The 7,256-nt window shown below is 44.9% G+C and overlaps 1 pseudogene; it reads left to right on the top strand.

Moving 5' to 3' along the window:
- Positions 1-1,382: 1,382 nt before the first annotated feature.
- On the top strand, positions 1,383-2,029 carry LOC104980038 (annotated as a pseudogene).
- Positions 2,030-7,256: the final 5,227 nt, after the last annotated feature.

Genomic DNA, 7,256 nt, shown 5'->3' on the forward strand with positions numbered 1-7,256 from the left:
ACAAAGACCAAATATTTTATTTCTTATTTTACCACCACGTCACAGGGACTGAGTCTGTTCGTGTTTGGAGGCAGAGGCTAACTCCAGACCTTAGCATCAGAATTGAGTAACTATACCCAGCTGGGGGTGGAACAGAACAGTTACGGTGTAAGACCACCCAAGCCACGGTCAGACGGCTCCTCACTGCAGTGGCTTCTCTTGTGGAGCACAGGCTCTAGGGTGCTCAGGCTTCAGCAGTTGCAGCGCAAGGGCTCAGCAGTTGCTTCAGGGCTCTAGAGCACAGGCTTAATAGTTGTGGCTCACGGGCTTAGTTGCACTGAGGCATGTGGGATCTTGCTAGACCAGGGATCAAACCCATCTCTCTTGCATTGGCAGGCAGATTCTTCACCACTGAGCCACCAGGGAAGCCCAGGTTTCAGAAGTTTGAAACAGATTTTCCCATAGCAGCTGTATTACACTGGTGATTCCAATCTCAAACTGATCTGCGAAATGTTATTCAATTTATAACAAAGCTGTCCCCTAATCCTATGAACTAAACAGAATCCTTTCAACAAAACTCGATTTTCACTAAGTCAACCAGAGTTGGGTTTTGTCTTGTCATTAATAATCTTGTCTGATTAAAAAAAAAAAAACTATAAGAACCTGAATCCTTGAGAATGTATCTCCTTTCCTCCCCTGCCCCACCCCCACACACATATCCTATAGCCACAGCAACAGAAAGGGAATCATTTTTTTCTCTCCTTGAAGCTGCTTTTTTGACCAAGAGACTTCTAGGAAACTAACTTACATATAGGAATCCTCATGCTGTGTAATTACAAGGATGACTAATACTGTTTTCAGCAATAAAAAATAAACGGACTTGGGACTTCCCAGGTGATCCAGTGGCTAAGACTCCCTACTTCCAAAGCAGAGGGCCCAGGTTCCATCCCTGATTGGGGAACTAGATCCCACATGCCTCAGCTGAGAGCTCATATGCTGCAACTAAAGACCCCGCACGCAGCTATGAAGATGCCCCTCGAGCCGCAACTAAGACCCGGTGCGGTCAAATAAACACATGGACTGTGCTGTGCTAAGTTGCTTCAGCCATGTCCGATTCTTTGGGACTCCATGGACTTTAGCCTGCCCAGGCTCCTCTGTCCATAGAATTCTCCAGGCAAGAATACTAGAGTGGGTTGCCATGCCCTCCTCTAGGGGATCTTCCCCACCCAGGGATCGAATCTGTGTCTCTTATGTTTCCTGCATTGGCAGGCAGGTTCTTTATCACTGGTGCCACCTGGGAAGCCAAATAAATACACAAATAAAAATAAATATTAAAAGAAAAAAAAATAGACTCAGCCAGCTACTCCAAATCTTTGTGGACTCCTTTGCTGCTCAACCTCACCATGGACTCCTCTGGTTTGCAAATACTGGGGATATCCTGATGCTGCTTGGCTGGGTAAATGTCGTCATGTCCTGCACCCAGCCCCTGTGGAAGGTAAACGTTTTCATCAGCAATGGCCTTGTGGTGGCCCAGGTGGTGTGGGAGGGGCTTTGGATGTTCTAAGTGGATGCAGTGCAAGGTGTACAACTTGCTGCTGGCGCTGCCCCAGGACCTGCAGGCTACCCGAACCTTCTGCATCATCTCTCTACCTGTGGTCCCGCTCGGCCTGCTGGTCTACCTCGTGGGAGCCAAGTGCACCCCCTGCATGGAGGACAAGGATTCCAAGGCTTGTCTGGTGCTCATCTTCCAGATCATCTTTGTCATCTCAGTGGTCCTGACCCTGATCACTGGGTCCTGGACAGCCCACACCATCATCTGGAACTTCTACAATGCCCTAGTGTCTGAGGCCCAAAAGCGGGAGCTGAGGGCTTCCGTCTACCTGGACTAGGCGACTTCTGGCCTATTGTTGCTCAGTTGGGGGCCACTGTCCTGCACCTGCCCTTCCTGGGGTGGGGGGTCCTAGGGCTCCAGTCATTATATGGCCTGATACTCACCATCAGCCCACAGATTTGGAGTCCCTCCAAGTGCCCCACTAAGAATTACATCTAATTTGAGTAGGGAAGTGGGGGTTCCTTTGACAGTGGAGCCCAAACCTTTGAGCTGGAGTCAAGGAGATGGTGATCCATGACAATTTGGGGGCTGTTTTTGCTTTTTATTGGGGGTGGGAGGGTGGTGGTTACTTCATTTGATAATCCACGTGGGCTCTGTTACTGGCTTTTTTCAGCTTTGAATGATGGAGCTAAATGCTTCTGAGTTTCTGTATCACTCTCCACCTTGGACAACCCTATCTTAGAGACCAGCCTGGAGCTCCGGGCCCCATGTGAAGGGTGCTTGCTGTCCAGGTGCTCTCATCCTGCCCCCTGCTGATGCTGGCAGCAGGGCCTCCCTAGGTCTGTGGGAACAAGCCTTCCCTTGCTGGTCAAGCCTCTGGAACCCCCAGGGGCTCTTGAGCCTCACAGAGCCTCCAGAAAAGCAGATGACAAGTTACTGAAGACCCACCTGCATCCATGTCTTCTGATCTCTGGCTCCTGCATCCTGAGTCATGTCCCCCTGTGCTAACCCCTAACCCTCCTGTCCCCAGCCCCTGTGTACATCTGCCCTGTCCTGCCTACACTCACCAGTTTTTACTGAATAAAGCATGTTTTGTTAAGTTAAAAAGAAAAAAAAAAAATAGATGGACTTCTGTGGTGGTCCAGTGCTTAAGACTCTGCCTTCCACTGCAAGGGGGTATAGATTCCATCCTTGATTGGGGAACTGAGATCTCGCATTCTACACAACTTTAACTTCTTACAAATGGGTTACTTTTATAAGCATACACGCATAAAAAGAATCAAAATTTCTCCCTCTTCTCCTGACCGGCACAAAATGTATTGATGAGAGAATCCTAAGTCAGACTTTTATACCTGCTGACTGCTTTGTATGCCTTGTTGGTTGAGTAATCTGGCATAATATAGTTTTCTTTTTTACCCTATTTTTCAGTTTTATGGAAGCCTAATTTACAAACCCAGCAGCCATTTTAAGTGCACAGTGCAGTTTTGACATCTGTAACTATGACTACAATCAAGATAGAGTTCCGATCATTCTTCTCAGTCTACACTGCTCACCCAGACCCTGGCAGCCCATGTGATGCTTTGTATACTTCAGAGTGAAATTTCACAGAAATAGAATCATACAGTATGTCCACTTCTGTGTCCGGTTTCTTTCCCTCAGCATAATGTTTTTGATGTTCACCTGTGCTATTGATCGTATCAATAATATATTCCCTTTTATTGCCTAGTAGCTTTCCATTGAGCTTCCCTTGTGACTCAGTTAGTAAAAAATCCACCAGCAATGTGGGAGACCTGGGTTTGATCTCTGGGTTGGGATGATCTGCTAGAAGAGGGCATGGCAACCCACTCCAGTATTCTTGCCTGGAGAATCCCCATGGAGAGGAGCCTGACGGGCTGCAGTCCATGGGGTCACAAAGAGTCAGACACGACTGAGAGACTCAGCAGCAGCACTAGCTTTTCATTACATGGATACACCACAATTTGTGTTGATAGAATTGATTCCAGTTTTTCACTAATAAAGATAAAGCTGCTAGGAACATTCGGTACAAAGCTTTTGGGAGGACCTATGTTGTTTTTTATTAATTTAAAGCTGAAACTCCAGTACTTTGGCCACCTCATGCGAAGAGTTGACTCATTGGAAAAGACTCTGATGCTGGGAAGGATTGGGGGCAGGAGGAGAAGGGGACGACAGAGGATGAGATGGCTGGATGGCATCACTAACTCGATGGACGTGAGTCTCAGTGAACTCTGGGAGTTGGTGATGGACAGGGAGGCCTGGCGTGCTGCGATTCACGGGGTTGCAAAGAGTCGGATACAACTGAGTGACTGAACTGAACTGAACTGAACTGATGTTGTTTTTTATTAATTTTTTTTATATTTATTTATTTGGCCACATAGTGTCTTAGTTGCGGCATGTGGGATCTTATTCCCCAACCAGAGATGGAGCCCCAACTGCCTCCTTTCTTTGGGAGCTCAGAGTCTTAGCTACTGGATCACCAGGAAAGTCCAGGGCATATGTTCTTATTTCTCTTGGATTAATACTAAGAAGTGGAACTGTTGGATCATATGGTAAGTCTATGTTTTAATTTTACAAGAAGCTGCCAAACTGTTTTCCCACAATGATTGTACCATTTAACATTCCCCCCAGCAGCATATGAGAGTTCCAGTTGTTCTACATATGCACAACTTGATATAATTATGCTTTGAATAAACAAACGAAAGAATAGCGCACTCCTATCTCCTGGGAACAACTCACTTTCTTCCCCTGCATGCGTGACCCAGAAGTTCCTCTGAATTCAGAGTTTAAAGTGGGAGGCATCATCCAGGGTACCAAGGAATAAAATAGAAATAATGACAAGCTCCAAGTGTCTTATTTTTACTGGCCTGTATCCAGCAGCAGAAGTTTTTAAAAGTTTATCCAACTTTTTATTGCTAACCAAAAGAGGCAGGTAGCGTGGGGTGATTTATAGCAACAGCAGAAAGGGTTTAGGTGAGACTTGTTTACTAGGAGACAATCCGTAAAAGACGATTATGTTCCCCTTCAGTTCAGTTCAATCGCTCAGTCACGTCTGACTCTTTGCGACCCCATGGACTGCAGCCCCGCCAGGCTTCCCTGTCCATCACGAAGTCCCGTGAGCCTTGTTTACTAGGAGCCAATCTGTAAAAGAGGATTAGATCAGTTCCCCTTAGGCAGTATTTCTCCAACTACAGTTGAAGAAACTTCCTCCCACCTCCCACCCACTTGTGCCAGGATCATTTGGGGGCTTGTTGAAGAATTGCAATATTTGATGCCAGACTACCCCTCATCTCTCATACCTGCAAACGCCACCCGGCTTTATAGATGCTGAATTTTGGGGAACAGGACCTGAACTTCTCCCTTCTTGGCTCAGGCAGATGCAGCTCTGACCGGAGTGGAATTTTGTTAAAGCCCTCGGGATAGGTATTGCCTTGCTGGTCCTGGCTCTGCCAAACTCAAACTGCTGGATCACATGGTAAGTCTATGTTTTAATTTTACAGGAAACTACCAGACTGTTTTCCCAAAGTGATTGTACCAGGATGGGGAAGCAGAGGTCCCTCTCTTCTAGCTAAAGCTGTCTGAGAAGCCAGAATGGACTTCCCCCACCCAAGCACTTGCCTGACTTTCCCAGTTCACAAACACTGTCCTCCTCCCCCATCCTCTACCCCTCTCAGCCTCAGCCCCAGCTCAGGGTTATGGCTTTTCCTAACAGAATGCAGCTTTTCCTTGCGTCTTCAGCAGGCACCCTCGCTCTCCCCTTCCTCCCACACGCACTTGGCAGTAGCTGTCTGGAGTCACATATTCCTGGCCTGGTGCCTCACGCAGACTCCAACACACAGAAGGCACTCAATTCATACTTGCAGGATTATAGCAAGGTGTTCCCAATGGTCATCTCTGATCTGTAGAAGTTGCAGATTTTCTTTATGAGCTGCTTCATATGAAATATTATCATGTAGTTTTGTTTTTGTTTGGCCAAAATCAAATTCGTTTTCACGGAGTTGAATTCCGTTTTACTCTCAGGCATTCCATTTTCCCTTCCTTCAGGTCTTCCCCAGCTTCATCCATTTTCAGGTCCCTGGTCCCATCCTATCTGATGCTTTTTCAGATACACTGAGGGGCAACTCTACCACTGAGCAAGTCCCCGGACACTGTCTCCCTTTCCACCCACCTTCTTCAATACCTCTGGAGCTAAGATAGTTTTGCTTTTTTTTTTCGCCACACAGTACAGCATGTGGGATCTTAGTTCCCTAGGGATCAAACCTGTGCCCACTGCAGTAGAAAAATAGAGTGTTAACCTCTGGACTGCCAAGGAGTCCCTCTGTTTGTTTGATTTTCTTGAAGCATAACTGATTTACAATGTTGTGCCAATCTCTGCTGTACAGCAAAGTGACTCAGTTATACACATATGTTTGTTCTTTTTTATATTCTTTTCCATTATGGTTTGTCCCGGGAGATTGGATATAGTTCTCTGTGCTATGCAATAGAAACTTGTTGTAAATGGGACAATATAGTTTTGATTTGCTTTAATTTGTATTGGGACAAATGCCACAACAAAGTGCAGAAATCTTAAGGGAATAGTGCAGTGAATTTTTCATAACAGCTCTCCTGAGATATAATTCATATATTAATACGATTCACTCAATTAATCTTTTAGTGATATTTAGTATATTCACAGAGTTGTGCAACCGTCACCACAATTAATTTTAGAATATTTTTGCCACCTCAAAAGGAACTTTTGAGCTCATGAGTTGTCACTCTCTGTTTCTCCCTTTTCTCCACTCTGGGCCTGGCAACCACTATTCTATGCTGGACATTCATAGGAATGGAATCAGACAACATGTACGTTGTTGTGGCTGGCTTCTTTCACTTAGCATGATATTTTAAAGATTTATTTATGTTGTAGCGTGGGTCAATACTTCATTTTTTTTTCCTGCTGAATGATATTCTTTTATAATGGATATACCAATTCTGTTTTCCAATCATCAGTCAATGGACATGTGGGTTTGTTATGAGCTGAATTATGTCCTCCAAAAATTAGGGAACTATACTCAAGAACCTATTAACAATGTAAAATGTAATAACATATAAAGAATTTTAGAAAGAACACATTCACTAGTGACTCAGTGATAAAGAATCCACTTGCCAATACAGGAGATGCAGATTTGATCCCTGGGACAGAAGATCCCCTGGAGAAGGAAATGGCAGCCCACTCCAGTATTCTTGCCTGGAGAATCCCATGGCCAGAGGAGCCTGGGGGGCTACAGTCCATGGGGTCTCTAAAGAGTCAGCCATGAATGAGCGACCAAACAACAATAAATATATATGTGTATATATATATATATCTATAACTGAATCACTTTGCTGTACACCTGAAACGAACACAACATTGTTTTTATTTTATTGTTTTATTTCAATAAAATAAAAAATTAACATGTTGAAGTCCTAATTCCAAGCACTTAAAAATGTGACTGTATTTGAAGACAGGGTCTTTAAAGAGGTAATTAAGTAAAATGAGGATGGGCCCTCGTCGTTAGGACGGGCCCTAATCCAACTGACTGGTTTCCTTCGAATAGGAGGAAATAGGGACACAGACACACAGAGAAAACTATGTTAGATACAGGGAGAAGTCAAGTACAAGCCAGTGAGAGAGGCCTCAGAAGAAACCAACTCTGTTGATACTTTGATCTCTGTCTTCTAGTCTTCAGAATGG

This window comes from Bison bison, unplaced genomic scaffold, assembly GCF_000754665.1.
Source record: "Bison bison bison isolate TAMUID 2011002044 unplaced genomic scaffold, Bison_UMD1.0 scf7180017864495, whole genome shotgun sequence".
NCBI lineage: Eukaryota > Metazoa > Chordata > Mammalia > Artiodactyla > Bovidae > Bison > Bison bison.